Source organism: Neoarius graeffei, chromosome 20 (assembly GCF_027579695.1).
Source record: "Neoarius graeffei isolate fNeoGra1 chromosome 20, fNeoGra1.pri, whole genome shotgun sequence".
NCBI classification, from domain to species: domain Eukaryota; kingdom Metazoa; phylum Chordata; class Actinopteri; order Siluriformes; family Ariidae; genus Neoarius; species Neoarius graeffei.
In genome coordinates this window covers 40,030,459-40,043,025 of record NC_083588.1, presented here as the reverse complement: position 1 = coordinate 40,043,025, position 12,567 = coordinate 40,030,459, and the positions used below count along the sequence as shown (strand labels likewise).

At 43.4% G+C, this 12,567-nt stretch overlaps 1 protein-coding gene and 1 pseudogene across 4 annotated transcripts in view; one reads left to right on the top strand and one right to left on the bottom strand.

The window, feature by feature from the left end:
• sdk2a (sidekick cell adhesion molecule 2a) overlaps positions 1-12,567 on the top strand; it is a 351,347-nt gene that overhangs the window by 42,420 nt on the left and 296,360 nt on the right. The window lies entirely within an intron of this gene.
• LOC132869371 (SCAN domain-containing protein 3-like) lies at positions 2,300-4,168 on the bottom strand (annotated as a pseudogene).

Here is a 12,567-nt window from a genome sequence, read left to right as displayed (position 1 = left end):
CCCTATGGCTCTTTGGGATCAACAACTGGGTTATTTGTTCACCAGTTTGATTGTCCTGTGTCACTCAGTACAACCTATCCTTAATAATAATGAATAGGGGAAGGCCGGTGTCACGCTTGGCTGGAGAGTTTGACCATCGATTACTCTCACTTGATTAAATGCATGACACAGAGTCTCGTCTCATGACTGCTCTAACAGGAAATCCTCAAGGGAATCCCCGAGAGAGGGATGAGGGGCAGGCTGCTCCTCACTCCTCATATCGCCCTGATGCGGTGCTGACGTAGACGGCTCTGTGACAGATTCCCCAGCCAATGCCACACCAGGACCTTCCCGTGATGTATTAATGCAGGACCCACCTCTTACTATGTGTTCCATCAGTTCTTTAAACCCTGGCCAATCAGTCCCCAAAATTAGTGAGTAGGTGAGACGAGGATTAACCATGGCCTTTATTCTATGCTTCTCTCCCCAAAATAGAATGTGGATGGACACTAATGGGTAGTTGTGAACATCCCTGTGCACACACAGTACCTTCACCATTTGTGCTCTCCCCAATGCCTCGCCTTGCACCAGGCTTTGGTAGATTGAGGTCTGGTTACAGCCGGAATCCACCAAGGCGTGATGCGTATCCCCTTGTACACTTACAGGTATACGATATGCTCCAGCCCGATCGAAGGCGGTCTCTGGTGCGTCGGGGATCTGGACCACTGCTCCCACCTCCATCGCGGAGCACTGACCTTGAAGATGTCCCGGCTCCCTGCAGCGCCAGCAAACTGGCCCAGGCTCTCCCTCTGCACCGGTGTTTTGGGTGTCACCCACTTGAGGGGGAGAAGACACAGACATGGAAGGGGAAAACGGGAGGACACCATGGGTGCATCGGGACGGCTGGGGGGGAGCCGGCTTCTGCCTCCATGGTGGAGGAACAGGGCGGGGACAGGAAGCAGAGTGAGAAGCAGAGAGAGAGAAAAGAGGAGAAGAGGCGACACATCCTCCTGCTGTCAGAATCGCTTCCAGGTGGTCCTCCGCCAGTTCAATGGCTTGTTCCAGCAACGCCTGGTGATGACACTGGACCCACTCTGCCGTTCCTTCCAGAAATCGCGCGATGAACTCTTCCAGTGTCACCAGGTCAATAATTCCCTTGGCGTCGCAGTCATCCACCCTCAGCCACTGCCGGCAGGCGTCCCGTAGCTGTTGGCCGAACATGAACGGCCAGCCGACCTCCTCCAACTTCAGCACCTGGAAATGCTGATGCTGTTGTTCTGGGGAGCGGCCAATACGCTGCAGAATGGATCACTTTAAGTCGGTGTATATGAGCCGGCTGTCAGCAGGGAGCTACAGCACGGCAAACTACGCCTCTCCAGTAAGCAGTGGAAGTAGGCACACTGCACGCTGCTCGACCAGCCACCCCCACACTTCGGCTGCTTGCTTGAAGAGCGCGAGGAAGGCTTCCAGGTCGTTGTGCGGACCCATCTTTGTTAGTGTGAGGTGGGGAGGGTCCGCTGTGGTGGCAGTCGAGGACCCCGCCGACGCGAGCAGGTGCCGGAACGCCTGGCAATCTTCTTGCTGGGCCAGCATCAAGGCCTCAAAGCGCTGTTCCTGCTCCTTCCGCAGGGCGATCAGCACTTGATGCTGGTTCTGCTGAGCGGTAGCAAGGGCATGAATGAGGTTCTTGAACGGTGAGGACTCCATGGGCGGGCTCCCTTCTGTAGTCCTGGGTTTCGGCACCACTGTGATAATTTCCCTGATGTGGGTGGAGTACAGAAGCATGGCAGACAGGAGCTAATGCTTGAACACACATTTATTAATGGATTTTCAGTTTCTTATTTGAGCACTCTAGGACAGGGGTCCCCAACCTTTTCAGCCCCAAGGACCGGTTTGGTTCTCATTTTTCCCCCAGCGGACCGAGGGGGTGCACATATGTTCGCTTGCACATACTTTTACAAATGAGGATAGTCAGCAGGATACAATATGTGGGGATGGGGGTATTTATTCACAAGTGACTTTAAGGTTGGTATGTTCCAACCATTGGGGGTCTTTGGGGGGGTACATGATCATTTATTATTAGGGGACAATTTTGGTGATATTCCATATGGTGTTGTGCATGCATATTAAAAAATAACCATTTCAGCCATGAACAGTAGGTAACAAACTCTTGAAAAAGAACGTGAACTTGAACAAGTGAAAATTGAACTATGAACAGGAAGTAAACGCGAAACAACATGCACAACACAATATGTACTGTACAAATTAATACAACAAATTAATAAATTTAGCACGCGTTGAGGCCAAAATGCAATTTACTTTAATGGTTGCCCTGTGCTTGTTTCCCTGCAACAAGAAGATTCCATCTGGGGGTGATGGAAGACAGTGACACTCTTAATGTGTTTGAAATGTCCAATCGATTGCGCAGTTTTGTTTTGGTCACGGTCATTGCAGAAAACCTGGCCTCGCATAGGTATGTGGTTGGAAAAGGAAGCAATGTTTTGAGCGCTTTTCCGGTTATTTCCGGGTATTCTGCTTTGGCTTTGATCCAAAATGCAGGTAAAGAGGTTTGCTCAAACATAGTCTTAAGACCACTGTCATTTGCTAGTTTGAGAAGCTGTGCTTCCTCCTGAACGGGCAGGTGATTGGGGATGCTGGCAAACGGGTTGCGGATCCACTCATTCTTTTGACGCGGATCCGTGGAGGCTGGGAAGTACCGTTTGAATTCTTTCGACAGCACAACAAGGTGATCACGAATCAGCTCCGACAGAGCTGGCGCTGCCTCAGTCTCTCCCAATATCCCCACTAATGTATGAAACATATCAAACACACCCCTGCCTACTCGACGTCCCCACTGAGCCAGCTTTGCTTTAAATGCAGCAACTTTATCTGCCACTTTAAAGACCATTGTCATCCTCCCCTGGAGTGTCAGGTTGAGCTCATTAAGCAAGCTGAAAATGTCACAGAGGTACGAGAGTTTTGACACCCAATGGTCATCACTAAAATGCGCGGCCAACTCAGATTTTTTTTCTGCCAGAAATTTCTGCAGAGGCTCTCGCAACTCAAACACTCTGGCCAGTGATCTCCCCCTCGACAGCCAGCTGACCTCTGCGTGCAAGAGAAGGCATTTGTGCTCTGCATCCATTTCTTCGCAGAGCTGTTCAAATAACCAGGTGTTGAGTGCGTGTGCTTTGATGTGGTTGACAATTTTAACTTCATCATTTAGTACAGCATTCAACTCAGGTGACAATTTATGGCTGGCCAGCATTTCTCTGTGAATGACACAGTGTGTGTGTTCACAGTCAGGTGCAACCTCTCTGAGCCTCGCAGTGAAACCGGACAGCCGCCCAGTCATCGCTGCAGCCCCATCGGTACAAACGCCGATGCAGAAGGACCAGTCTAACTTTCCGGACACATAACCATCCAAAGCTCGAAATAATTCTGCACCTGTGGTGTTTGTTGGGAGTGACAGTACACACAACAAATCCTCCTGCACATCCTCCTCAAAAATGTACCGCACAAAAACAAGCAGAATTGCCCGGTTTTCCACATTAGTGGACTCATCAACCTGAATCGCAAACCACGGTGACCCTCTTACCCTCTCCAACAACTGTGTCTCAATATCCTCCGCGATGTCATCAATCCGCCTATGGGCAGTACTGGCCAAAAGAGGTACCACGCCTATCTTTTTTGCTGCTGCCTCCCCAAAGACTTCATTGCACATGTCTTTTGCACATGGCAGAATTAGCTCTTCCCCAATAGTGAAAGGTTTCTTGCATTTAGCAATTCGATTAGCCACTAAGTATGAGGCTTTTAGCGCAGCCACATTCACAGATGCAGTTGTCTTGAGCACGAGTTTTTGTGAATCTTGTTCACGTTTTTTACGCTCAAAGAATTCAAGGGGTTTGTGTTTAAGTGTCGGATGTTTGGATTCTAGGTGTCAAATGAGCTTGGATGGCTTCATAGCCTCATTCGACAACTTATCGCCACATGCCACACACAAGGAATTTGGTGCATGCGAGTCACTGGTCTGTGCAAACCCATATTTAAGATATGACTCGTCATATTTGAGATTGAAAGATCCCTTCTTTTTCTTCGACGTTTCTGGTTCACCAGTATCATCAGTGGGCCTTTTTTTGCCCCTACCCACACCAAAGAAATTCGCTAACGACATCTGCTTTTTGTTCATTTTAGCTAACATGTAGCACTGACTGTACAGTACCGCTGACCATGAACTGAGCTGAACTGAGACTGCGCTGCTGGTTAAGTAGCCTACGTGTTGAGGGGCGGGACAGACAGACAGTCATCATGATTGAAAAAAAAAAGCTGTTTAATATGCTGCTATGGGCCACCTATGCAATCTGTGCAGTCTCCACGTAGACGTTTGACATCTAAACGGGTGTGATGAGCGCATTTCTGTTTGTTTTTTTTTCCCCTCACATTTTTTTCGTGTCAAGGCCTGGTTTGGAATGTCTCGCGGACCGGTGTTTGGGGACCGCCGCTCTAGGACACCTAGGTGTATACACACACACACACACACACACATACAGTCGTGCTCTGGTCCCAGCGCCCCTTCTCTGCTTTCCTACTCCTCTTATAATAACTTGTTGCTTATAGCATGCAAATTAACATGAAATATATGATCAAATGCGTGTATGTATCTTATGTTCCACCATCACTACAAGAAACACAGACACACACACACATCAATTGACAACAGGTGTAACAATTTAGTCACTCACCTTCCTTGACCCCGCCCTCCATTCACAAACTGACACTCGGCCACGCCCCTGCTGCCACAATGATCTACAGAATCAAACCTAATAGTAAGTGGATTTTAAAAAAATGAGCTGTTATTTAACAAATTAAAATGTATGTAATAGTCGATATACTGAAGCTTTCTCTTATTTAACATTTTTGGAAGGAGTCTCCATTGTCAGTCCTCAGAAGTAAATCTGTTCCTTTAAGGCTTCTGCCAAGGGGAATTCCAAGTACATTGCGCTTTATGGTTTCCTGGTAATATGTTAAGCTGCATTTTTTAAATTTATTAAAATCTAGAGAATGTGAATAAACAACTGTTTATAGCTTACCTTATAATTTGTGATAAAAGGAGTATGTGATATCTTCTTCTGCATTCTGCTCAAGGGCACTCTGGCTCTGACGTCCATCAGAGCTTCTCGGGAACATTACAGTAGTGGTTTCCTGTTGCCTTCTACTGGATTATTATAGAGGTTTTCTCCTCTCACCCATTCACACACATTCATACCTATGGACAATTTAGAGTAGCCAGTTAACCTAATCTTCATGTCTTTGAACTGTGTGGGAAACCGGAGCACCCAGAGGAAACCCATGCAGACACGGGGAGAACATGCAAACTCCACACAGAAAGGCCCACCATCAGCTGCTGGGCTCGAACCCAGAACCCTCTTGCTGTGAGGCAACAGTGCTAACCACTGCACCACTGTGCTGCCCCAATCTATGATGTGTCATTCATTAAAAAACAATTGTAATAATTCCCCCCCTTCATTTTCTCCAACAATTTGCTGATGTAAACTCCTACCCACTAGCCAACTTTTACACAACAACTTCCAACCAGGGAGGGTGGGGCAAACACATGCTTCCTCTGAGGCACATGAAGCCAACCTCCACATCTTTTTAAACAGCTGCTCATTTTACATCACGCTCAGAGAAATTTGCTATGTACCCTACCCTGTTCTGCATATAATAGCTTACAGACACCTGTGAATGGCTAGTGTTGCTTTGATTGACAGGGGAGAGACATTTATGCCACACCTTCCATCCTGAGAGCACGGCCAATTTTACTGTCTTGCCTTTTCCACCGCACAACTCTGGAACCCCAAACAATTGTAATACTTAGAAAATTGCTGTGGTATATGAGGAATAAAACATGCCAGGTTAGTAGTGGCATCTCTCCACCCTATTGTTGATTGTTTTCCTATAACAGCACTCCCTGTCATGTTTTGTTTGTTACACGTTGTAATATTTTTTAACATAGATTTATCAAACAGCACAAACACTTCAAATTTCTCTTCATTTCAAGTAATACATTTATGAAAAACAAAATACTGGGTTAGTTTCTGATAATTAATAAAATGGAAGCAGATCTTGCTGGTGCACTCAGACCTACGTACCATAGCACAGACATGTTACATATGCGTTAATGCGCTAATGGATGCCGAAACTTGTTAGCATTTCATTAGCGAAGAGAAAGCTATCAGCATGTGGGCAGCCTGTGAAGCGAGCTGACAGCTCCCCCTGACCTGCCTATTGATCCAGTAGCCTCATTAAGGCCTCTTGTCCAGTTGGTTTTCACGCAATGGACACATCACTGTCTTCAGAGGCAAGCCATGGCAGAACATACACACACACACACACACACACACACGCACACACACTACTGTTACGTTGCCTATGCAAACACGAGGGTGGTGGTTTTTAAAAGCTTTAATCATGCCAGTGCTGTGAGAGCTTTGGCGCCTGTCCCCTCTTCTGAAAGCTTAGTTTATTAATGGAGCCCTAGTGCACAGGCTGGAGAGAATAGAGAGCTTGAGGATGAACAAAAGATGCCCATGTAGTCTGAGGTGGGGGTGGGGGCATAAAGGAGGTTGGGTCATAAAACACTTAATTAAGACTTCATTCTTAATGGAGGAGCAGAGACAGTTCTATCTCTCCATTCCAACTCCTTTTATTTGATGTGTTCTTCCCAAAAGTGATTGTATTCATTAGTAATGAATTTAGAAGACAGCAGTGGGCTCTCCAGTTGCAACTTGTGCAGAAGATGCAAGTTAAAAGTTTATCATGATTTAGCGAAGCAGTTCTACTGTAGTTTTGTCAGTGAAAAACTGGCTCGTGACCTGAATTAGCCTCTTTGATTTTTACCTCAAACCACCAGACATTTTCCTGGCACAATGGATAATAAGCACACCCATGTGATTTGGCCTTATTTTTGCACACACGCACATGTATGCCTATTAGCTAATGGCTCGTTAGCAGCCAGCATTCACACCCTGCACTATTTCACGCAATTAAGAGTCTGTCGTAGAGATGTTTTGTGGCAGAGTAACGTGCTTGGTCAAAGAGATTTAAAAAAGGAGCTAATTAATTCCCACTCAAATTAACGATTTCTCATTTCAGAGGTACTAAAATAGCATTTTAATATTGAGTTATACACGGTTTGTGCTGTTATTAAGGAGTGAAAGCTGATGGTATGCTCTGAAATCAAAAGCCATTGTTGCTTGACAGACGCTACCTTTTTCAGTGATTGCGTGCGTTATTAATTTGTGGGATGAGGATTGCTGTCACAAGCTCAAAACAGTGGGGCTGCATTTAAGAAGAGCTGTTATGAATGACACTCAAGTCTAATGAACGTGAATACATTTATAAAAATAGGCTTCTGAGTAGTAGATGGGGAGCAACAGACACATCGTCTAAGATGGGCTGATGAGGAGCCAGGCTACTGGATGTAAAAATGCAGTACTCACTCACACACACACACACACACACACACACTGACCAGTCGGTTGCAATGTATCCTGAGTACAGCATTGACCCCACACTCATCTCTTCTCCTGACTTTTGTCGTATTGGTTTTAATGGTTCCTTATTGAACCGTTATTGATCGCTGTGTTTACTCTTTGTTCTTACACTAATTTAAGATGTTCCATTTTTCTTCTTGCATACGAATTACACCTGAAACATCTTGGCGCTTTAATGACTGCTGGCAAAAATAAGACAGAAGCTGCGGCAGCTAATTTACATCTCCCCACAGTACAGCTGTATCAGTCAGCCACGCGGAGCACATTGGAGCAAAAACAATGCATCAACAGCTTTCCTATTCTATCATTCATAACCATTATCGAATATTGTTCTCTCTGTGACTGCATATTAATTGAGACAGTTGTTAAATGATGGTGTATTTATTGATGTTTATCTGCAAATAAAAGTAAATAGTCGTTAGGTCACAGACATAAACCATACTGTCGCTTTCTAATGAATAGACGCAATGCTATTATTCTTTCCTGGCCTTTCACTCTTGCAAATGTCCAGAAAAACAGAAAAACAATGTCTGCCACACACCCTCATGTAGTAGTCACAGAATGGAATTTATTTAGTGATCCTGAGATTCTTTACAACTATTCTAAACAATTTTCTGTCCTTAGTACATGGAGCTGAACCAATCTACATAGACTTACACACATGCTCCCTGAAATTAGATCACCTTTGTAAGCAGCATTTTGTAGGCCTCTGGTAATCAACATTAAAAGGCTTTTCCTCTCCTCAGGGAGCATGCAGTTGGTGTGTACATTCTGCTGGGAGCTCAGATAAGCAAGATCACAAAACACAAATATGCAAATGTGTTCATCTGGCTTTCTCTCGGCAGCAATTTTAATTGATTAATTGTAGCTATTTATTTGATCAGTTGCAGCTTAGTAACCCAAAACGTTATTTGTCGAGCTGTTTATTATGGAAGCATGATTTGTGTGGGGATATTTATAAACACATATTAGAGCTGCAACATTTAGTTAGTGAAGTTAGTCAGTTGTTGTCGTGTTTGCATTTTTATTGTGATTTATGATATATGATGCAAAATTAATAAAAGAAAATAGGTACCCTATGGGTACGTGTGGCTACTGCTTATAAATAAACTTGTTTTCTGATACCATGTCCATACAGTAAATGTAGCATATATATTTACTCTATGAGGCAGTAGCCACAAAAATGAAGCGTAATCCAAAAATGAACAATTTAAAAATCACAGAAGTAAAATATACCAAGTGTCTGTACTTTATATTATTCTACTCTTACCTCTTACAGTTTTTGAAACTGAAACCTACGAACCAAGGCTGACATACACACGCTGTCGCCATGACCGAAACTCTTATTTCCTGGAAAAGGCCCGGCGCTAGAGCTCAGTGGTCTCAATACTCTTTTCGACAACTTCCTGTAACAACTCGGAAGTGCGTTACATCTACATCACACACGGGACCACTGGCTGAAGAAGGCGAGGAAAGGGGGACAACCTGGAGTATATTTTCAAATAGGAATGCACTTTCCCTCAGTAATAAGCTTAAACGTGTTTGAAAGTGATTTCTTTAGTCTCGTCCATTTATTTCGAATGGTGAACCGACTTGTATACACTCACTGGTCATTTTAATAGGAATACCTGTATGCGCATGCGCAGTGCGCGATTGTTACACTCTTGCATTGTTACAACACAGTGACATTGTTTCTCCATTGACTTCATCTACATTCAAAGCTACCCTATTGCTAGTCAGTCCACTCATGACCATCTGTTAAGAATGTAACAGTCCTAATTTGGCCTCTGATTGTTTTTGCTGCCCTTGAAAAGCTATTAGGTTAATAAAATGGAAGTTGCTAAACATTTATTTACCCTAGTTAAAGGGGCAATAGTCAATATTTTTCATTTCTTCCTAGTGCAAATAACATGGAAAGTGATGTAGGAATGATAGAAAATAATAATTTAAGCCATTATCACAGAACAAGTGTAGTACATGCCTGAGGGAAAAACAGTTTGGAAAATTGCCTTCCGGTCCAAATTGTCTGTCTGTATCTGGATTGACCTCTTGGCAGTCATTTTATAGACACGCCCTTTATACTTCTTCACATCCTCATAAATCATTATTAGAAGACGCATCTTTATGCTGATGACTGTCAACTGTACATCACATTCTCGAGAGTGAATGCTTCCATGGTTAAGACCAAGATGGAACATTTACTTGTTGAGATTCGACAATGGATTGCGACAAACATGTTGAAACTAAGTCTAAAAGTCTAAAGTCCGTCCCACACCATGCAATCGGGCAGCACTGAGCTCCATTTCGATAGCCCTCAACCTCTCGCCTATACAGCTAGGGTTACAGTGGGGGGGCTAGTCCTCTGGGAACTGTGAGAGTTTGACTCCCCACTTGCATCTATATTGCAGTGTGCCTTGCCAGATGGCAGTAGGTACCATTTTTATGATGATCTTTGGTATGACCTGACTGCAAGTAGACATTGCGATCTCCCGATCGAGAGGCGGACATGCTAACCACTAGTCCAACTCGCGGTATGTTGAAACTAAACGATGATAAAACCGAGATCATTGCATTCGATGGTCCTCATCGCAATCCCATTGACTTGTCAACAGTAAGGATCGGTAATGAGGCAATTCCTGTTTCCAAATCTGTTCATATTCTTGGTGTAGATCTTGACAATAACATGACTCTTAAAGGTCATGTCTGCAGTGTTGGTAAAAACTGCTTTTTTATGCTGAAGAATATGTTTAAGATCAGAGGGTGTATTGATGAAGCAGCAGCCAAGGCAATGGTTCACACAATGGTAACATCCAAGCTTGATTACTGCAACGTTATCCTTTATGGCTTACCAGGGTGTACACTAAAGCATCTCACCAGGGTACAGAAGATGTCTGCATGTTTCATTTCACAACATGGCAAATATGAGCACGTAACACCTGTCATGAAACAACTCCACTGGTTGCCTATACGCCAGCAGATCCAGTACAACGTCCTGGCCATGATATTCAAGTCTCTGAATGGCCTTTCTCCACTGTACCTTGAAGAACTTATAACAAAGTTTTCTAAAGAAAACTAGAGCAGACAACAACAATGATTTGGTGGTTCTTATTACCAAGAGAAGTTCATTTATTGGAAGAATGCTAGCCTACGTAGGTCCCAAGTTATGGAATACCTTGCTGAGAGAACTTAAGTCATGTGTAAACATTAACCATTTCAAGAAACATTTGAAAACCTTCCTATTTAAATCAGCTTATACTTAGATTCTGACTTGGTTATTGATTTTAATGATTTTTAAATTTATTTTATTCTGTAGTGATTTTAGACTTGAAGTATAATTATTTGTTGTTTGAAATTTTTTAAATTGTAAAGCGCTATAGAGTGTACACATATAGCACTATATAAATGTAATATATTATTATTATTATTATTATTATTATTATTATTATTATTATAGCCAAGTATAGTAACTTGGCTTTCAAGCAATTGAGTACTTGAAAGTGATGTCATGACAGCTAATGGTAACTCTGGTTCAACTATCATATGCTTTGGAGGCAGCGCTTTGTGTGCATGGGGGAAATAGGAGTAGGCTCAATGAGTAAAAAAAAAATAATAATTCATGTTATTCAGCTATGTATAATGTAACCATTAGAGACCCATCTTTCACAAATCTTACCTAAAGCCAGTATCTCACTGGGCTGCGACAGCTTGCGACCAATTGCGAACGTCATTCACGAGAGAGTTTCAAAAGTGTCTTGAAACATTCACGGGGCTTCTCAATTTCCTCGCATGAGTCACAAAGTGTTGCTCCTAAGTCGCTGAAATTTTGAACATGTTCAAAAAATACGTGCGACAAAATTTCTCTCAAAATAGCCGCAAATGCGTCGCTGATGTCGCAAAGCCGTCGCGAACCCTTCTCAAGTCAGTTTCCGTGAGGCTTCCTCTACTTCCCTGCCTGCCGAGGGAAAGCCGGGCTGTGACAGCCTGCGACTAGTTGGAGACAAAACAATTGTGGTAAAATATGTGAATATCAATTCAGTGTGATTCCAAGTGAAAATTGTCGCTAATGCACATATTTTATCGTAATTGTTGTGTCTCCAACTAGTCGCGGGCTGTCACAGCCCAGTGAGATACTACCCTTACACAACTTTACAAACCTCTATGGTGGCCTATATGAGCATCTGTAAAATGGCCGACGGTAAGTGTATCCAAACACAAACAAGATTTCCGGGCGGAAGTCAGTTTTCTAGATGGGATTTCTCCGTGACTTTATACACTTTTGCTAAGGCCACGGTTTAATTAATTGTATTTTTTAAATCATGTTCGAAATGCCCTGTGATGACCTGGCGACTTGTCCAGGGTATACCCCGCCTTTCGCCCAGTGTTCCTGAAATATCGTCGGACACCGGTCATGACAGACAAAAAATTTAGTTGTCCTATGTAATTAACATAAACATCAGTCAACCTGACCGATAGCTATTGTAATTACTAATCAGACCCTCCAGGATTTCGTGATGTTGCGATTTGCAAATTCAACCAATCCCCGCGAATTCAGGGCGGTGTTGCAATTATATCCAATCACCACAACTTTCCCGCAAATTTGACCAATCATTGGCGTCGTCTTGAGGTGACGTCGACAAACTACCTTCTGCCTTACTTCTGTGTATACGTTCAAGAGAAGCAGCATGTGCTCAGTGTTGCCAGATTGGGTGGTTTCCCGCCTAATTGGGCGGTTTTAAGTGCATTTTGGTGGGTTTTGAACATATTTTGGGCTGGAAAACGTCAGCAGTATCTGGCAACATTGCATGATGTGCGAGTCAGTGTTTATGTAGGCTTAAATTCTGTTACTGAAAGTGTGTTATGTTTACAGTGAAGGACTGTGTGCACTTTACATTATTTTTTTACTTAATATAAGAAATTAATGGATGCCAACATTTTTGCCAAAATGGTATTTTATTTTCCATTGTTTTGGCAGCTTCAGCATCATACTGTGAGATTCTGTTCAAATTGTTTTTTTTTTCTTCTATGAAGCCTG